The sequence below is a fragment of the Procambarus clarkii genome, chromosome 14 (genome assembly GCF_040958095.1).
Source record: "Procambarus clarkii isolate CNS0578487 chromosome 14, FALCON_Pclarkii_2.0, whole genome shotgun sequence".
Lineage (NCBI taxonomy): Eukaryota > Metazoa > Arthropoda > Malacostraca > Decapoda > Cambaridae > Procambarus > Procambarus clarkii.
This window is the reverse complement of record NC_091163.1, coordinates 16,429,023-16,442,149: the sequence shown is the minus strand read 5'-3', so window position 1 is coordinate 16,442,149 and position 13,127 is coordinate 16,429,023.

Genomic DNA, 13,127 nt, shown 5'->3' with positions numbered 1-13,127 from the left:
TCCCTACCCTTCACCACTTTCCCTACCCTTCACCAGCCTCCCCTACCCTTTACCACCTTCCCTACCCTTCATCAGCCTTCCCTACCCTTCACCACCTTTCCTACCCTTCATCAGCCTCCCCTACCCTTCACCACCTTCCCTACCCTTCACCACCTTCCCTACCCTTCACCACCTTCCTTACCCTTCACCAGCCTCCCCTACCCTTCACCAGCCTTCCATATCCTTCACCACCTTCCCTACCCTTCACCACCTTCCCTACCCTTCTCCACCTTCCCTACCCTTCACCAGCCTTCCCTACCCTTCACCACCTTCCCTACCCTTCACCAACTTTCCTTTCTTTCACCACCTTCCCTACCCTTCACCACCTTCCCTACCCTTCACCAGCCTTCCCTACCCTTCACCACCTTTCCTACCCTTCCCCACCTTCCCTACCCTTCACCACCTTCCCTATCCTTCACCAGCCTCCCCTACCCTTCACCACCTTCCCTACCCTCCACCACCATCTCTACCCTTCACCACCTTCCCTACCCTTCATCACCTTCCCTACCCTTCACCACCTTCCCTTCCCTTCACCACCTTTCCTACCCTTCACCAGACTCCCTACCCTTCACCACCTTCCCTACCCTTCACCACCCTCCCCTACCCTTCACCACCTTCCCTACCCTTCACCAGCCTCCCCTACCTTTCACCACCTTCCCTATCCTTCACCAGCCTCCCCTACCCTTCAACACCTTCCCTACCCTTCACCACCTTCCCTACCCTTCACCAGCCTCCCTACCCTTCACCACTTTCCCAACCATTCACCAGCCTCCCCTACCCTTCACCACCTTCCCTACCCTTCACGAGCCTCCCCTACATTTAACCACCTTCCCTACCCTTCATCAGCCTCCCCTACACTTCACCACCTTCCCTAACCTTCATCAGCCTCCCCTACCCTTCAACACCTCCCTTACCCTTCACCACCTTCCCTACCCTTCATCAGCCTTCCCTGCCCTTCACCACCTTCCCTACCCTTCACCACCTTCCCTACCCTTCACCACCTTCCCTACCCTTCACCAGCCTCCCCTACCCTTCACCACCTTCCCTACCCTTCACCACCTTCCATATATTTCACCACCTTCCCTACCCTTCACCACCTTCCCTACCCTTCACCAGCCTTCCCAACCCTTCACCACCTTCCCTACCCTTCATCAGCCTCCCCTACCCTTCACGAACTTCCCTACCCGTCATCAACCTTCCCTACCCTTCACCACCTTCCCTACCCTTCACAACCTTCCCTAACCTTCACCACCTTCCCTATCCTTCACCAGCCTTCCTTACCCTTCACCACCTTCCCTACTCTTCACCACTTTCCTTACCCTTCACCAGCCTCCCCTACCCTTCACCAGCCGCCCCTACCCTTCACCACCTTCCCTACCCTTCACCACCTTCCCTACCCTTCACCAGCCTCCCCTTCCCTTCACCACCTTCCCTACCCTTCACCACCTTCCCTACCCTTCACCACCTTCCCTATCCTTCATCATCTTTTCTATCCTTCACCGCCTTCCCTTCCCTTCACCACCTTCCCTACCTTTCACCACCTTCCATACCCTTCACCACCTTTCCTATCCTTCACCATCTTCCCTACCTCTCACCATCTTCCCTTCCCCTCATCACCTTCCCTGCCCATCACCACCTTCCCTACCCTTCACCAGCCTCCCCTACCCTTCACCACCTTCCCTACCCTTCACCAGCCTCACTTACCCTTCACCACCTCCCCTACCCTTCACCACCTTCCCTACCCTTCACCAGCCTCCCCTACCCTTCACCAGCCTCCCCTACCCTTCATCACCTTCCCTAACCTTCACCAGCCTTCCCTACCCTTCAACACCTTCCCTACCCTTCACCACCTTCCTTACCCTTCACCACCATCCCTACCGTTCACCACCTTCCCTACCCTTCACCACCTTCCCTACCCTTCACCACCTTCCCTACCCTTCACCACCTTCCCTACCCTTCACCAGCCTTCCCTACCCTTCACCACCTTTCCTACCCTTCACCAGCCTCCCCTACCTTTCACCACCTTCCCTACCCTTCATCAGCCTTCCCTACCCTTCACCACCTTTCCTACCCTTCCCCACCTTCCCTACCCTTCACCACCTTCCCTATCCTTCACCAGCCTCCCCTACCCTTCACCACCTTCCCTACCCTTCATCACCTTCCTTACCCTTTACCAGCCTCCTCTACCCTTCACCAGCCTCCCCTACCCTTCACCACCTTCCCTACCCTTCACCAGCCTCCCCTACCTTTTACCACCTCCCCTACCCTTCACCACCTTCCCTACCCTTCACCAGCCTCCCCTACCCTTCACCACCTTCCCCAACCTTCACCAGCCTTCCCTACCCTTCAACACCTTCCCTAACCTTCACCAACCTTCCCTACCCTTCACCACCTTCCCTACTCTTCACCACCTTCCCTACCCTTCACCACCTTCCCTACCCTTCACCACCTTCCCTGCCCTTCACCACCTTCCCTACCTTTCACCACCTTCCCTACCCTTCACCACCTTCCCTACCCTTCAACAGCTTTCCCTACCCTTCACCACCTTTCCTACCCTTCACCACCTTCCCTACCCTTCACCACCTTCCCTCCCCTTCACCACCTTCCCTACCCTTCACCACCTTCCCTACCCTTCACCAGCCTCCCCTACCCTTCACAACCTTCCCTACCCTTCACCACCTTCCCTACCCTTCACACCTTCCCTACCCTTCACCACCTTCCCTACCCTTCACCACCTTCCTTACCCTTCACCAGCCTCCCCTACCCTTCACCAGCCTCCCCTATCCTTCACCACCTTCCCTACCCTTCACCACCTTCCCTACCCTTCACCACCTTCCCTACCCTTCTCCAGCCTTCCCTACCCTTCACCACCTTCCCTACCCTTCACCAGTTTCCCTACCCTTCACCAGCCTCCCCTACCCTTTACCACCTTCCCTACCCTTCATCAGCCTTCCCTACCCTTCACCACCTTTCCTACCCTTCATCAGCCTCCCCTACCCTTCACCACCTTCCCTACCCTTCACCACCTTCCCTACCCTTCACCACCTTCCTTACCCTTCACCAGCCTCCCCTACCCTTCACCAGCCTTCCATATCCTTCACCACCTTCCCTACCCTTCACCACCTTCCCTACCCTTCTCCACCTTCCCTACCCTTCACCAGCCTTCCCTACCCTTCACCACCTTCCCTACCCTTCACCAACTTTCCTTTATTTCACAACCTTCCTTACCCTTCACCACCTTCCCTACCCTTCACCAGCCTTCCCTACCCTTCACCACCTTCCCTACCCTTCATCAGCCTCCCCTACCCTTCACCACCTTCCCTACCCGTCATCAGCCTTCCCTACCCTTCACCACCTTCCCTACCCTTCACCACCTTCTCTACCCTTCACCACCTTCCCTACCCTTCACCAGCCTTCCCTACCCTTCACCACCTTCCCTACTCTTCACCACCTTCCTTACCCTTCACCAGCCTCCCCTACCCTTCACCAGCCTCCCCTACCCTTCACCACCTTCCCTACCCTTCACCACCTTCCCTACCCTTCACCACCTTCCTTACCCTTTACCACCTTCCCTACCCTTCAAGAGCTTTCCCTACCCTTCACCACCTTCCCTACCCTTCACCAGCCTCCCCTTCCCTTCACCAACTTCCCTACTCTTCACCACCTTCCCTACCCTTCACCACCTTCCCTATCCTTCACCATCTTTTCTATCCTTCACCGCCTTCCCTACCCTTCACCACCTTCCCTACCTTTCACCACCTTCCATACCCTTCACCACCTTTCCTATCCTTCACCATCTTCCCTACCTCTCACCATCTTCCCTTCCCCTCATCATCTTCCCTGCCCTTCATCACCTTCCCTACCCTTCACCAGCCTCCCCTACCCTTCACCACCTTCCCTACCCTTCACCAGCCTCCCCTACCCTTCACCACCTCCCCTACCCTTCACCTCCTTCCCTACACTTCACCAGCCTCCCCTACCCTTCACCAGCCTCCCCTACCCTTCACCACTTTCCCTAACCTTCACCAGCCTTCCCTACCCTTCAACACCTTCCCTACCCTTCACCACCTTCCCTACCCTTCACCACTATCCCTACCCTTCACCACCTTCCCTACCCTTCACCACCTTCCCTACCCTTCACCACCTTCCCTACCCTTCACCACCTTCCCTACCCTTCACCAGCCTTCCCTACCCTTCACCACCTTCCCTACCCTTCACCAGCCTCCCCTACCTTTCACCACCTTCCCTACCCTTCATCAGCCTTCCCTACCCTTCACAACCTTTCCTACCCTTCATCAGCCTCCCCTACCCTTCACCACCTTCCCTACCCTTCACCACCTTCCCTACCCTTCACCAACCTTCCTTACCCTTCACCAGCCTCCCCTACCCTTCACCAGCCTTCCATATCCTTCACCACCTTCCCTACGCTTCACCACCTTCCCTACCCTTCACCACCTTCCCTACCCTTCACCAGCCTTCCCTACCCTTCACCACCTTCCCTACCCTTCACCAACTTTCCTTTATTTCACCACCTCCCCTACCCTTCACCACCTTCCCTACCCTTCACCAGCCTTCCCTACCCTTCACCACCTTCCCTACCCTTCATCAGCCTCCCCTACCCTTCACCACCTTCCCTACCCGTCATCAGCCTTCCCTACCCTTCACCACCTTCCCTACCCTTCACCACCTTCTCTACCCTTCACCACCTTCCCTACCCTTCACCAGCCTTCCTTACCCTTCACCACCTTCCCTACTCTTCACCACCTTCCTTATCCTTCACCAGCCTCCCCTACCCTTCACCAGCCACCCCTACCCTTCACCACCTTCCCTACCCTTCACCACCTTCCCTACCCTTCACCACCTTCCTTACCCTTTACCACCTTCCCTACCCTTCAAGAGCTTTCCCTACCCTTCACCACCTTCCCTACCCTTCACCAGCCTCCCCTTCCCTTCACCACCTTCCCTACCCTTCACCACCTTCCCTACCCTTCACCACCTTCCCTATCCTTCACCATCTTTTCTATCCTTCACCGCCTTCCCTACCCTTCACCACCTTCCCTACCTTTCACCACCTTCCATACCCTTCACCACCTTCCCTACCCTTCACCACCTTCCCTACCCTTCACCAGCCTTCTCTACCCTTCACCACCTTCCCTACCCTTCACCAACTTTCCTTTATTTCACCAGCCTTCCCTACCCTTCACCACCTTCCCTACCCTTCATCAGCCTCCCCTACCCTTCACCACCTTCCCTACCCGTCATCAGCCTTCCCTACCCTTCACCACCTTCCCTACCCTTCACCACCTTCTCTACCCTTCACCACCTTCCCTACCCTTCACCAGCCTTCCTTACCCTTCACCACCTTCCCTACTCTTCACCACCTTCCTTACCCTTCACCAGCCTCCCCTACCCTTCACCAGCCTCCCCTACCCTTCACCACCTTCCCTACCCTTCACCACCTTCCCTACCCTTCACCACCTTCCTTACCCTTTACCACCTTCCCTACCCTTCAAGAGCTTTCCCTACCCTTCACCACCTTCCCTACCCTTCACCAGCCTCCCCTTCCCTTCACCACCTTCCCTACTCTTCACCACCTTCCCTACCCTTCACCACCTTCCCTATCCTTCACCATCTTTTCTATCCTTCACCGCCTTCCCTGCCCTTCACCACCTTACCTACCTTTCACCACCTACCATACCCTTCACCACCTTTCCTATCCTTCACCATCTTCCCTACCTCTCACCATCTTCCCTTCCCCTCATCATCTTCCCTGCCCTTCATCACCTTCCCTACCCTTCACCAGCCTCCCCTACCCTTCACCACCTTCCCTACCCTTCACCACCTTCCTTACCCTTCACCAGCCTCCCCTACCCTTCACCAGCCTCCCCTATCCTTCACCACCTTCCCTACCCTTCACCACCTTCCCTACCCTTCACCACCTTCCCTACCCTTCTCCAGCCTTCCCTACCCTTCACCACCTTCCCTACCCTTCACCACCTTCCTTACCCTTCACCAGCCTCCCCTACCCTTCACCAGCCTCCCCTATCCTTCACCACCTTCCCTACCCTTCACCACCTTCCCTACACTTCACCAGCTTCCCTACCCTTCACCAGCCTTCCCTACCCTTCACCACCTTCCCTACCCTTCACCAGCCTCCCCTACCTTTCACCACCTTCCCTACCCTTCATCAGCCTTCCCTACCCTTCACCACCTTTCCTACCCTTCATCAGCCTCCCCTACCCTTCACCACCTTCCCTACCCTTCACCACCTTCCCTACCCTTCACCACCTTCCTTACCCTTCACCAGCCTCCCCTACCCTTCACCAGCCTTCCATATCCTTCACCACCTTCCCTACCCTTCACCACCTTCCCTACCCTTCACCACCTTCCCTACCCTTCACCAGCCTTCCCTACCCTTCACCACCTTCCCTACCCTTCACCAACTTTCCTCTATTTCACCACCTTCCCTACCCTTCACCACCTTCCCTACCCTTCACCAGCCTTCCCTACCCTTCACCACCTTCCTTACCCTTCACCAGCCTCCCCTACCCTTCACCAGCCTCCCCTATCCTTCACCACCTTCCCTACCCTTCACCACCTTCCCTACACTTCACCAGCTTCCCTACCCTTCACCAGCCTTCCCTACCCTTCACCACCTTCCCTACCCTTCACCAGCCTCCCCTACCTTTCACCACCTTCCCTACCCTTCATCAGCCTTCCCTACCCTTCACCACCTTTCCTACCCTTCATCAGCCTCCCCTACCCTTCACCACCTTCCCTACCCTTCACCACCTTCCCTACCCTTCACCACCTTCCTTACCCTTCACCAGCCTCCCCTACCCTTCACCAGCCTTCCATATCCTTCACCACCTTCCCTACCCTTCACCACCTTCCCTACCCTTCACCACCTTCCCTACCCTTCACCAGCCTTCCCTACCCTTCACCACCTTCCCTACCCTTCACCAACTTTCCTCTATTTCACCACCTTCCCTACCCTTCACCACCTTCCCTACCCTTCACCAGCCTTCCCTACCCTTCACCACCTTCCCTACCCTTCATCAGCCTCCCCTACCCTTCACCACCTTCCCTACCCGTCATCAGCCTTCCCTACCCTTCACCACCTTCCCTACCCTTCACCACCTTCTCTACCCTTCACCACCTTCCCTACCCTTCACCAGCCTTCCTTACCCTTCACCACCTTCCCTACTCTTCACCACCTTCCTTACCCTTCACCAGCCTCCCCTACCCTTCACCAGCCTCCCCTACCCTTCACCACCTTCCCTACCCTTCACCACCTTCCCTACCCTTCACCACCTTCCTTACCCTTTACTACCTTCCCTACCCTTCAAGAGCTTTCCCTACCCTTCACCACCTTCCCTACCCTTCACAAGCCTCCCCTTCCCTTCACCACCTTCCCTACCCTTCACCACCTTCCCTACCCTTCACCACCTTCCCTATCCTTCACCATCTTTTCTATCCTTCACCGCCTTCCCTACCCTTCATCACCTTCCCTACCTTTCACCACCTTCCATACCCTTCACCACCTTCCCTACCCTTCACCACCTTCCCTACCCTTCACCAGCCTTCTCTACCCTTCACCACCTTCCCTACCCTTCACCAACTTTCCTTTATTTCACCACCTTCCCTACCCTTCACCACCTTCCCTACCCTTCACCAGCCTTCCCTACCCTTCACCACCTTCCCTACCCTTCATCAGCCTCCCCTACCCTTCACCACCTTCCCTACCCGTCATCAGCCTTCCCTACCCTTCACCACCTTCCCTACCCTTCACCACCTTCTCTACCCTTCACCACCTTCCCTACCCTTCACCAGCCTTCCTTACCCTTCACCACCTTCCCTACTCTTCACCACCTTCCTTACCCTTCATCAGCCTCCCCTACCCTTCACCAGCCTTCCCTACCCTTCACCACCTTCCCTACCCTTCACCACCTTCCCTACCCTTCACCACCTTCCTTACCCTTTACCACCTTCCCTACCCTTCACCACCTTCCCTACCCTTCACCACCTTCCCTACCCTTCACCAGCCTCCCCTTCCCTTCACCACCTTCCCTACCCTTCACCACCTTCCCTACCCTTCACCACCTTCCCTATCCTTCACCATCTTTTCTATCCTTCACCGCCTTCCCTACCCTTCACCACCTTCCCTGCCTTTCACCACCTTCCATACCCTTCACCACCTTTCCTATCCTTCACCATCTTCCCTACCTCTCACCATCTTCCCTTCCCCTCATCATCTTCCCTGCCCTTCATCACCTTCCCTACCCTTCACCAGCCTCCCCTCCCCTTCACCTCCTTCCCTACCCTTCACCAGCCTCCCCTACCCTTTACCACCTCCCCTACCCTTCACCACCTTCCCTACCCTTCACCAGCCTCCCCTACCCTTCACCACCTTCCCCAACCTTCACCAGCCTTCCCTACCCTTCAACACCTTCCCTAACCTTCACCAACCTTCCCTACCCTTCACCACCTTCCCTACTCTTCACCACCTTCCCTACCCTTCACCACCTTCCCTACCCTTCACCACCTTCCCTACCCTTCACCACCTTCCCTACCTTTCACCACCTTCCCTACCCTTCACCACCTTCCCTACCCTTCAACAGCTTTCCCTACCCATCACCACCTTTCCTACCCTTCACCACCTTCCCTACCCTTCACCACCTTCCCTACCCTTCACCACCTTCCCTACCCTTCACCACCTTCCCTACCCTTCACCAGCCTCCCCTACCCTTCACCACCTTCCCTACCCTTCACCACCTTCCCTACCCTTCACACCTTCCCTACCCTTCACCACCTTCCCTACCCTTCACCACCTTCCTTACCCTTCACCAGCCTCCCCTACCCTTCACCAGCCTCCCCTATCCTTCACCACCTTCCCTACCCTTCACCACCTTCCCTACCCTTCACCACCTTCCCTACCCTTCTCCAGCCTTCCCTACCCTTCACCACCTTCCCTACCCTTCACCACTTTCCCTACCCTTCACCAGCCTCCCCTACCCTTTACCACCTTCCCTACCCTTCATCAGCCTTCCCTACCCTTCACCACCTTTCCTACCATTCATCAGCCTCCCCTACCCTTCACCACCTTCCCTACCCTTCACCACCTTCCCTACCATTCACCACCTTCCTTACCCTTCACCAGCCTCCCCTACCCTTCACCAGCCTTCCATATCCTTCACCACCTTCCCTACCCTTCACCACCTTCCCTACCCTTCACCACCTTCCCTACCCTTCACCAGCCTTCCCTACCCTTCACCACCTTCCCTACCCTTCACCAACTTTCCTTTATTTCACCACCTTCCCTACCCTTCACCACCTTCCCTACCCTTCACCAGCCTTCCCTACCCTTCACCACCTTCCCTACCCTTCATCAGCCTCCCCTACCCTTCACCACCTTCCCTACCCGTCATCAGCCTTCCCTACCCTTCACCACCTTCCCTACCCTTCACCACCTTCTCTACCCTTCACCACCTTCCCTACCCTTCACCAGCCTTCCTTACCTTTCACCACCTTCCCTACTCTTCACCACCTTCCTTACCCTTCACCAGCCTCCCCTACCCTTCACCAGCCTCCCCTACCCTTCACCACCTTCCCTACCCTTCACCACCTTCCCTACCCTTCACCACCTTCCCTACCCTTCACCACCTTCCCTACCTTTCACCACCTTCCCTACCCTTCACCACCTTCCTTACCCTTTACCACCTTCCCTACCCTTCAAGAGCTTTCCCTACCCTTCACCACCTTCCCTACCCTTCACCAGCCTCCCCTTCCCTTCACCACCTACCCTACCCTTCACCACCTTCCCTACCCTTCACCACCTACCCTACCCTTCACCACCTTCCCTACCCTTCAAGAGCTTTCCCTACCCTTCACCACCTTCCCTACCCTTCACCACCTTCCCTACCCTTCACCATCATCCCTACCCTTCACCACCTTCCCTACCCTTCACCACCTTCCCTACCCTTCACCACCTTCCCTACCCTTCACCACCTTCCCTACCCTTCACCAGCCTTCCCTACCCTTCACCACCTTCCCTACCCTTCACCAGCCTCCCCTACCTTTCACCACCTTCCCTACCCTTCATCAGCCTTCCCTACCCTTCACCACCTTTCCTACCCTTCATCAGCCTCCCCTACCCTTCACCACCTTCCCTACCCTTCACCACCTTCCCTACCCTTCACCACCTTCCTTACCCTTCACCAGCCTCCCCTACCCTTCACCAGCCTTCCATATCCTTCACCACCTTCCCTACCCTTCACCACCTTCCCTACCCTTCACCACCTTCCCTACCCTTCACCAGCCTTCCCTACCCTTCACCACCTTCCCTACCCTTCACCAACTTTCCTTTATTTCACCACCTTCCCTACCCTTCACCACCTTCCCTACCCTTCACCAGCCTTCCCTACCCTTCACCACCTTCCCTACCCTTCATCAGCCTCCCCTATCCTTCACCACCTTCCCTACCCGTCATCAGCCTTCCCTACCCTTCACCACCTTCCCTACCCTTCACCACCTTCTCTACCCTTCACCACCTTCCCTACCCTTCACCAGCCTTCCTTACCCTTCACCACCTTCCCTACTCTTCACCACCTTCCTTACCCTTCACCAGCCTCCCCTACCCTTCACCAGCCTCCCCTACCCTTCACCACCTTCCCTACCCTTCACCACCTTCCCTACCCTTCACCACCTTCCTTACCCTTTACCACCTTCCCTACCCTTCAAGAGCTTACCCTACCCTTCACCACCTTCCCTACCCTTCACCACCTTCCTTACCCTTTACCACCTTCCCTACCCTTCAAGAGCTTTCCCTACCCTTCACCACCTTCCCTACCCTTCACCAGCCTCCCCTTCCCTTCACCACCTTCCCTACCCTTCACCACCTTCCCTACCCTTCACCACCTTCCATATCCTTCACCATCTTTTCTATCCTTCACCGCCTTCCCTACCCTTCACCACCTTCCCTACCTTTCACCACCTTCCATACCCTTCACCACCTTCCCTACCCTTCACCACCTTCCCTACCCTTCACCAGCCTTCTCTACCCTTCACCACCTTCCCTACCCTTCACCAACTTTCCTTTATTTCACCACCTTCCCTACCCTTCACCACCTTCCCTACCCTTCACCAGCCTTCCCTACCCTTCACCACCTTCCCTACCCTTCATCAGCCTCCCCTACCCTTCACCACCTTCCCTACCCGTCATCAGCCTTCCCTACCCTTCACCACCTTCCCTACCCTTCACCACCTTCCCTACCCTTCACCACCTTCCCTACCCTTCACCAGCCTTCCTTACCCTTCACCACCTTCCCTACTCTTCACCACCTTCCTTACCCTTCACCAGCCTCCCCTACCCTTCACCAGCCTCCCCTACCCTTCACCACCTTCCCTACCCTTCACCACCTTCCCTACCCTTCACCACCTTCCTTACCCTTTACCACCTTCCCTACCCTTCAAGAGCTTTCCCTACCCTTCACCACCTTCCCTACCCTTCACCAGCCTCCCCTTCCCTTCACCACCTTCCCTACCCTTCACCACCTTCCCTACCCTTCACCACCTTCCCTATCCTTCACCATCTTTTCTATCCTTCACCGCCTTCCCTACCCTTCACCACCTTCCCTACCTTTCACCACCTTCCATACCCTTCACCACCTTTCCTATCCTTCACCATCTTCCCTACCTCTCACCATCTTCCCTTCCCCTCATCATCTTCCCTGCCCTTCATCACCTTCCCTACCCTTCACCAGCCTCCCCTCCCCTTCACCTCCTTCCCTACCCTTCACCAGCCTCCCCTACCCTTCACCACCTCCCCTACCCTTCACCACCTTCCCTACCCTTCACCAGCCTCCCCTACCCTTCACCAGCCTCCCCTACCCTTCACCACCTTCCCTAACCTTCACCAGCCTTCCCTACCCTTCAACACCTTCCCTACCCTTCACCACCTTCCCTACCCTTCACCACCATCCCTACCCTTCACCACCTTCCCTACCCTTCACCACCTTCCCTACCCTTCACCACCTTCCCTACCCTTCACAACCTTAACTACCCTTCACCAGCCTTCCCTACCCTTCACCACCTTCCCTACCCTTCACCAGCCTCCCCTACCTTTCACCACCTTCCCTACCCTTCATCAGCCTTCCCTACCCTTCACCACCTTTCCTACCCTTCCCCACCTTCCCTACCCTTCATCACCTTCCTTACCCTTTACCAGCCTCCCCTACCCTTCACCAGTCTCCCCTACCCTTCACCACCTTCCCTACCCTTCACCAGCCTCCCCTACCCTTTACCACCTCCCCTACCCTTCACCACCTTCCCTACCCTTCACCAGCCTCCCCTACCCTTCACCACCTTCCCCAACCTTCACCAGCCTTCCCTACCCTTCAACACCTTCCCTACCCTTCACAACCTTCCCTACCCTTCACCACCTTCCCTACCCTTCACCACCTTCCCTACCCTTCACCACCTTCCCTACCCTTCACCACCTTCCCTACCTTTCACCACCTTCCCTACCCTTCACCACCTTCCCTACCCTTCACCTGCCTTCCCTACCCTTCACCACCTTCCCAACCCTTCACCACTTTCCCTACCCTTCACCAGCCTCCCCTACCCTTTACCACCTTCCTTACCCTTCATCAGCCTTCCCTACCCTTCACCACCTTTCCTACCCTTCACCACCTTCCCTACCCTTCACCACCTTCCCTACCCTTCACCACCTTCCCTACCCTTCACCACCTTCCTTACCCTTCACTAGCCTCCCCTACCCTTCACCAGCCTTCCATATCCTTCTCCACCTTCCCTACCCTTCACCACCTGCCCTACCCTTCACCACCTTCCCTACCCTTCACTACCTTCCCTACCCTTCACCAGCCTTCCTTACCCTTCACCACCTTCCCTACCCTTCACCAGCCTCCCCTACCCTTCACCACCTTCCCTACCCTTCCTCAGCCTTCCCTACCCTTCACCACCTTCCCTACCCATCACCACCTTCCCTACCCTTCACCACCTTCCCTACCCTTCACCACCTTCCTTACCCTTCACCAGCCTCCCCTACCCTTCACTTCCTTCCCTACCCT